At 33.1% G+C, this 8,708-nt stretch overlaps 1 long non-coding RNA gene across 1 annotated transcript; it reads right to left on the bottom strand.

The window, feature by feature from the left end:
* Positions 1-4,195: 4,195 nt before the first annotated feature.
* On the bottom strand, positions 4,196-6,123 carry LOC113754362. The gene is made up of 4 exons (XR_003465178.1): positions 5,942-6,123; positions 4,926-4,957; positions 4,810-4,838; positions 4,196-4,253 (listed from the first exon to the last, which is right to left on the bottom strand). It is a non-coding gene; the product is annotated as an uncharacterized LOC113754362 (long non-coding RNA).
* Between the last annotated feature and the right edge of the window lie 2,585 nt (positions 6,124-8,708).

Raw genomic sequence — 8,708 nt, 5'->3', positions numbered from 1 at the left:
TTGGTTTATTATTTCCTTCTTCAAATTGAAGGATTTGAAATATGTTATTTTCTTTATAAATGTCACTTTATAAGTTTGGTTGGTTTTTGAATTGTGGTAGTATGTTAGGTTTTGTCAATATTTTATGAAATTTTAGTGATTAATAAAACCTATATGTTAGGCCCTATTTTATAACCCAATTCAACACTTCAAATTAGTGTGCATTTCTTTTAAGGGTGTATTTAATAAAACTGAAGTCTGAAATCTAAAATCTGAAATCTGAAATTATTAAGTTACTAATTTTTTTTGGGGTAGAAACTAAAATAACTAATAAAAGAAAAAGACAAGGAGTTCAACCTAAACTATTACAATCCGAAGTTATAGTACAATGAAGACAAATTCTGCTAGCATCCTCAGATAAAATAGACAAAAGTGCCTGAGAAGAGCCATTTAAAATACAAAAAATCAAAATTCATTTTCCTCCAAATTTAGCCAAAAAGTCCATGAAGCTGTGGGATAGCTTAGCTTACTCAAGCCGCTAGAGGAGAAATCTGCAATCCAGGTGACAGGTTGCAAATAATTTTTGTTATTAACTTTATAGTTGTTTTCCCCTTGATTTTACTAAATATTGTATTAATTAATAAATTCTACTTATATTTGGATAATGGTGCTAATTGTAGGAAAATGGAGCAAAAAGTGATTAATTAGGACAATTTTCCAGAAAACTCTTTACCAATTTGACGTGGGTGTGATCAAGAATTGCTGTCAAGTTTAGATGATTAGGGATTTCCCTACATGTAAAACTTTTCTAATCCAAGTTGAATTCTGAGTAGGGATGGCAACGGGGGCGGGTGCCCGCGGAGGTAGAAATGGGACGGGGACGAGGGTAAAAAATTTACCCCTGCTTTAAAACGGGACGGGGGACGGGGCAACATACACCCGCCCCGTCCCCCGCATAAAAAATATATATATACACAAATTTATATATATGTATATATAAAATATACACAAAAGTAACAAAACCCCTTATTAGTCTTTGTTAATTAGGAAGGAACAGATCTGTCTTTGTTTCTGGTTGAACGAATAGTTATTTGATTAGCAAACTTAGAATACTGACAAGTGCCTAAATTAATAGGAAACTTTATACCGAGAAGAATTTGCAGCTTGATTTCATGGTGTTAAATGAATTGTGTGCCAGTGCCACATATTTTATGCAAATCGAAGAATGTCTTGTCACGCATGAGTCAAAGTGAAAATTTTTCAAAAAAGCCTAATAATTACGCAAAATACTAGAAAAATATCAATTTATTTCAAGCTATTCAAAGAATTAAAAAATGAAACTGTTTTTTTTTTCCACCAGCTCTTCTCTCATTTTACGAATATAGCGTGAAAGGAAAATGGAATATTGGATGCCAAAGCTGAAGAAATTATTGCTCTCTAAGTTAACAATTCGACATGATCCAAAAAACAATAAGTAAGCTAGTAACATTAAAAGAGTATATCTATAAGAGAATTCTGCTGTAATACAAGCAAGCCTAAATACAATTTATGGGGCTTAAACCATGTAGGGTGATCATATGGGATAAAGTTGTTTTCTTTCTGGATAGTGATATGTGGTTAATTTGTTTTCCTTGTGCATATAAGATGTTTGTGAAAAAGCCTTGATGAAAATGTAAATACGAGAGCCTAGTGGAACAAGAATTCTTTCCATGTCCTAAGATATCGTTTATAAGCAGTTCCAACAATCATGGCTTTGTTTTTCCCTTCATTTTGTCTTTCCTCGCAGGGGACCGCGGGGGAAACGGGGCGGGGGATGGGGGGCAAGGGGCGGGGGACGGGGGGAGTTATTTGACAACGGGGCAGGGGACGGGGGAAGGATCACCCGCCCCACCCCCGCCCCATTGCCATCCCTAATTCTGAGCAAGGCATTTGGCTGACAATTAAGAGAATTTCTTTTCTTATTTGACATTATCTTTTCAGGTTTCTTTTTCGAGTAGAAAGTATATTTTAGTTCAAAAGTTACAAATTAGGAAAAGAAAAGATAGCCAGTTCCCGAGTGATTAGTACTTCGAAAAAGTAGCTATTGCATTGTGACTCTTTATATGAGACTAGGAGGGGATCACCGCGCGATGCGCGGCGTTAATTTCATGTTGCCCAGAAAATGCCCAGATTTTTAAGTGGAGATATCATAAATCGTATGCATTGCATTTAAGTTATTTGGTTATAAAATGATTAAGCTTTTAAATAAGCAATGTTGTAAGAAAATGCGAGTAAATAAAGGTTTGCATCTAACATGGTGTCGAGAAAAAGATCGAAAAGAAAATAATTGAGGCAAATAAAATTGAAGCTCATCAGTATGATTTTGCTTCATGTAGAGATTGGGATGAAGTGTTGGGAGAAGTAAATGGGAGATTCAAAAATATTAAACAATGAGTAAACACTATTAATTTTTTCAATTATTCTGTGGAGCATTGATTAGCTGTGGTGGTTTTAAATTTACAACGAGCATTAATTTTGATGTGGTTCAATCGTTTCTATATTGTTTATCCAATTCTTTGCATGTAACATGAAAATCGGAACAACTAACGCAACAACTCTGGTCAGGAGAATGGAAGTGTGATACATGATATGAAGTAGGTGTACACTGAGAATGAAGGGGGTTCATATTTTTGAAAAAGGATCCTCTGTGCAACAATCTATCTTCACAGTCAATGGAAACGTTCCCTAACCGAAGTTTATTGTTGGGAGACTGAAATAACCAGTTGACAAATAGAAAGGTGGAATTCTTGGCGCACTTGAGTTTCATGCCATAACAGGCCATTTATATGAAATTAATTACTAATTAATTACTGATTATGCAGAAAAAGGTAGCAGGAAAATGGTGAAAGCATACAAATTGCCCAATCCTGGCCATCTAACTTGCAAATTGTTGTGATGACAGATGTTGAATTATTTGGCACCTCAGTGTCATTAAGAATACAACACACCGTAACTGGACAAAATTAGAAAGTACATAATAGGTCCAATATACACAATATGATGCATTGAAACAAAAGTTGTTCACTATCTTTACAAACAAAACCTCTTATTTAAAATGTAAAAGGTACATAATGTCTATAATAATATATATCCAAAAATGAGGCTAATAAATAATCACTATAGATCCATGCAGGACAGACATAGAAATAATTCCAATCTTGATTCTAGGGGTGTTTGACACTTCAATCATGATAATGCAAGGGAAACGGTAAGAGTTCTTTCACTCTTCGGGCTTTGACTCATTGCTAAGCAAAACAAGCCAAACAAATCATTAAGCATTCTCTCAAATAATTTACTTAATTTGAACTCAAGCCACACAATCAAATAATAGTAAGTATAAAGATATCTGATTGGGCCTAGAACAACAAAGCCTAAAGAAATGTCAGATGTTTTAAATGAGGTCCTTTAATCTCCATATCTTGACTAATAACCTGCACATAGAACAGCAGAAACATATTCCAAGGAAAGTGAAGAAAATTCTCTTAACAAATTTAGCAAGTCAGCAAAATGTTGAACTCAAAGTCATAGCTCAGGAAATCCTCATCAATCCATTTTAGCTGTGAGGGGTAAAGACAAGTTACATTAAATAGCTATCAATGATACAGTCAACCAAACACAGTAGCTCTAGTATGGTAAAAAAATATTGAAATGGTCAAATAATAGTGAATTTCCCAAAGAATAGGAAACTTAAATGACCAATGCCTATCTTAGCGCCAAGTAACCCAAGGGTCTTTCTTGAAACTCAATCTCTAGCTTTTTCTTAACATTTTAATCATTACAGTAATGACCATAATGATTTTAGTATCAGTATTTCAACTTGCACTTTTTCGCACACCTTTCTTCTTTTCTTTTACATCCCTCCTCATACTGCCAATGCCTCTCATCCTTTTTTCAACAAGTTTATACCTATAAATATTGAAGTTCAAGAAATGAACCCAAAAGGTTAAAGATGAAATATACAAATTAATTACCAAGTAAAACTTACTCTTAATAACAAAAGTGTAATCAATCTATAAAATTAATCAATGAAAAGAAACTAATGATTCGTTATTCAAAAGTCACCTAGTTTAAGATATTCTCGCCTATCAATTAAACAGAAACTCAATTAATTAGAACTTATACTATCATTAAAACCCAAAAAAGGAAAAACAACAATAAAAGGTGAACAAACACCTATTTAAAGGCTATCTTCACCATTTGTTTATTCCTGGACCACAAATAAAGATTGCTTCTTCCTGTAGTGGATACCAGAAAAAGAAGAAAGAAGAAAGAAAAGGTCAGAGATAAAAATCTGATGGGAAAAAATTTATCCCTGAGAAACTGCAATGGCAAAGTACCTTCTGTTGTGTAGACAATCATCTCTCTCATCTTACTCTCAAACATATACTACTTTAGAAATATTGACTTGTCCTAAAAGATGCAGAGATAGAAATTGCATGAAGACCAGGTCCCATATTCAGTGAAAAAACAAGAAAAGAACAAAAGGATTCAACTTTTAACTGAGCAAAAAATGATTCCTGAACCAGCTTAGAGGTTTCTTCGGAAAATCTTTAAACTTCTCTGCAAAAGTGAAAGTGAAAAGTCTTAACCTTGACCCTTTTGTTCCATATTAGTTAATGTTATTTATCATCTAACTTCTGATTTAACAGATGCACTTGATATAATTTTGGCAGATTTCATTTTAACAGGTAAAAGGATTCACTCAAAGCTAGTATTTAAAAGAAGAATATTAAAATCTAAAAAAAAAAAAGGCCCAAAGTACCGTGAAAAAAATAGGAGCAGGAGTTTTACCACAATTTTTTGCCATCCTCCAAAAACCTCTGTCATAAAGGGAAAGAGGGAAAGGTCACAAATTGAAAAGAAAAACAAACCAGAGGAAAAAACTTGTGAGCTAAAAAGTTTCTTACCACAGAGGTTGTTCTTCCTTTTCTTCCTTACTCTGTAAAAATGCAAATTGTAATATGAGAATATAAACGAAGTAAAAAGACAGGAAAAATCACAGATGAATGTGCGCCAAGAAAAGAAGCAATCAGTGTTTCTATAACAGGGGCTCTAGAATGCATAGGTGTTTTAGGAATTAAATGCTTCTAGAATGCTTTAAGAAACCACTATAACTCATACTTTCTGTCAAACGGCACCAGAAAAAATGTTTACAGAGGAAACCATTGATGTTCATGCCTATTTTTTAGCTAAAACCTAATAAATTCATCTTCCTTTCTATAAAAATAATAGTATAATCCAATAAACTAAAAGACAAAATAAAAACTTCAAGTGATTTGAGAGTAGAGACCGAAATTAAAAGGACAAAGTTTTTATCGGCAAAAAATAAATAAACAAATAAATCAATAGATAAATAAAGCAGAACAGAAATGGATGGAATATATCCACAAGTACTTGCATTTGCATCCCATAAAAGTTTTCATCTTTTTCCTGGAAAGATAATACTATAAAAATTAGGAAATTGGATAAATAAAACATAAGAGACATAAAATAAAATAAAAAATCTTAAGATATAAAGATTAGAAGATCAAAGTTCTTATCGCTAAGAAAATAATTGAGTAACAGAGATATTAAACCAAGCTTTATTAATTATTAAGCAAATAAAGACCATTGGAAGAACAGAGAAAAGTTGAGTAAATCTACAAGTTATTTGTAGCTCATCTCATCTAAAAAGATCATAAACAAAAGTCAGAAAATTGAAGGTCATCTGTGGCTGTTGTTGACCTTAATTTTTAGAGAAAACAATACGGGGAAAATCGGAGAGGTATGGAAGAAATGTTGGTCCGCTGGTGAGTTTGATAAGAGAAGAAACTAAGTGATAGGGACGGAGAGTGTTTACCAAGCCCTAGTCCCAATCGTACAGAAATCAGAGGAGAAAAAAGATAAGAATTTGATGGTAGTAATCCTCGAGCCACTAACCAACCTTCAATTGATGTGATTTTCTCTGCTACTGCACGTCTTAGATTGGATCCAGTGGATAAAGAACAAACACATATAGAAAAGAGAGTTCGTGTAAATGAAAAATCGGAGGGGTAAACCAAGGGACTAAAACCCAATCAGACGAAAGAGAGAGAGGAGAACAGCGATGAACAAGGGAGAAAGAGAACCCTTCTAAATTGTGATGTATCGAGCCATGCGCTAGTCCCATCCTCGGCAGAATACGTCAGAAAGAAAGAAAACCCTCCAATATTTCTCTAGTTGGGCACGTGATTTTGGCATGAGGAGGACGACCACATTTTAACCAATGACAGTTTGTCACATCAGCAGACGACCACTCTTTTGCCAAAACTCATTCGTGCTTTTACTATATAGGTAGATGAAGCTCCAAGTGAGTATGTATCCTTTCAATGAATGAATGATTGATTCTTGAATGACTGCTTATTACTGTGCCAAATGTGAAAAGTACTAAATGTAAATATTTTCGTGTTTTGTCTACTTGGTTGCTTGTTTGGGAACCTCACTGAACTTTTAGATCATCCCATTAATTTGTTTTCCTTACAGGAGTGGAGGCTAGAGCAAGTAAGTGTGAACTAGCGTGTATAAGTTTCTTTTACTTATACTTTTATGGATCGAATATATTTGGTATATTTGACAATGTAAAGCTACGTTTCACTTTTCGCTTGTAAATAAAGTTTAACTATGGTTGATTTGGGAACCTTCTATGTTAATTTGGAGGCGTGAATTACCATTTTTAAGAACGCTAGTGAGTAAATCTCAGCGATAGTTGGGCAGACTGTCTGCCAAACCCTTGGGTTCGCCCTAGGGGGAGGCGGGGTTGTCACTCTCTCTCTCTCTCTCTCTCTCACACACACACACACTCATTCTTTTTCATAGCTATGGCCCTCAGCTTTGATTTCTCAATAATTAGCCTGAAAGCCTTAAAATTGAAATTTTTTTAATAATCTGTTATAAATTCACCAATGATAAATCCCCAACCCTATACATGATTAACCAAAGAAAATTTCCTACTCCAACATAAATTTTCCATAATTCGAAAAAATAAAAGACATGCGCTTGTATGATATATGAAAATATACTATAATAGGAAAATCCTACAAATCTTAAGGAAAATTATTAACTATAAGATACTCACTTGTTTGAGGCTTGAAGTTGATTTCTTTGATGAATATTTAATTACCTACGAAAAAGTTCACTCTTTCTCACATTTGTTGTTGTTCTAATAGAAAAAAAAGTGGAAATGTCATTGATTAGGCTAGTTGTCAGGTGTAGTTATATTCTAGGTTGTTTGTTACCAGTGAAACTCTTATTCTTATCTACCCACTAATATGAATTAACCACCCACTAATGTTGACGCCATTATCACACTATTGTGGAGTGAGTTAGTTAAGAATAAAATTCTAGATAGTCCTATTTATCTATATTAAAAAAGTATTTTAGACATTTGAGTAATAATAATAATAGTAATTGGATCAAAAAAATACGAGGGGTTTCACATTTAAGGTTAAGGAAGCTAAAATATTTGGATATAATAAATCTGCTGTAAAATTTGGATAACAATTGAAAGAAGTATGTCTTGGATATAATAAATCTGCTGTAAAATATTTAATTTGACTAACTCTAATAATGAATTTTGGAAAGAAGTGTGTCTTACATCTCTTAAACAAAGTAAAATTGGAGAATGTAATCCTAGTTGATGTAAAGGTTTTACTACTGCTTGAACCATGCCTATATGTAAAAATCTATATTTAGTAGAATAATTAACAATAGCTTCTTTATTCAATAGTTTAATAACTTCATGATTTCTTTTCAGAGAAATACTTTTTTTAGTTGACTTTATTGAATAATCTTGAAAGAATTCTATAGTTCCTTTTTTTTCTACTTTGTTTATTTTTAAATCTAGAATAGTCCAATTATTAAGTTTTTGCTCAAATTTTTCTATATTTATTTCTATATTATTGATTATATTGTTTTGATTTTCTTCCATTTCCTCTAAGGTTTGATTACCTATTTCATTACCAGATCTTCTTATTGAATTTATTCTGGTTAGCAAACTAGCCATTAAGATTCTATTTAAGTCTTAAATTAAATTTGTATCGCAAGGACCACTCTCGGGACCACAACCTTACAATTCTTACTGCCGCAATCCAACGACTTCTGCAATCCAATGACTTCTGGGCTGACCAACTTCAACACAAAATTAAGTACAGATGAACATAGACTAATCAAAGCTAAAGTATTAATTTTGAATAAAACAACAAGAAGGGTACTGGCTCTGATACCAGAACCAAACCCAGGAGGATAATGACGAGGAAATGGATGGGATAATGTCTGCTTGCAAAAATTAAAGCATGTGATTTAGCTGATCATATGCATGAGATGGGAGGTAGTACCGACCATATGCAAGATACATGAATGCATGAATATAGAATATAAACCTGGAATATTATTTAAACTATTATTTCAAAAGAAGACTTACAAAATATTTCTTTAAAACTTGATCTTTCCTTGAAATAATCCTATCTATTACAAAGGAGTTGAATATTTCGAACGTCTAAGAGTCTGGGAGAGTAATTTCAAAAGAAGTTCTTTTTCACTTGCCCGTTTGGCTTTGCTTCTCTTGTCTATATAGAGATGAAATTATTCTTACAATGATGTCCTTGCGCTTGAGTCAATTTTTTCTTGAAATCTTCTTTACCAGTACTAGCTTCCATGAGGCATTGAAAAATACT

Source organism: Coffea eugenioides, chromosome 11, assembly GCF_003713205.1.
Source record: "Coffea eugenioides isolate CCC68of chromosome 11, Ceug_1.0, whole genome shotgun sequence".
NCBI lineage: Eukaryota > Viridiplantae > Streptophyta > Magnoliopsida > Gentianales > Rubiaceae > Coffea > Coffea eugenioides.
This window is presented reverse-complemented; position numbering and strand designations above follow the sequence as displayed.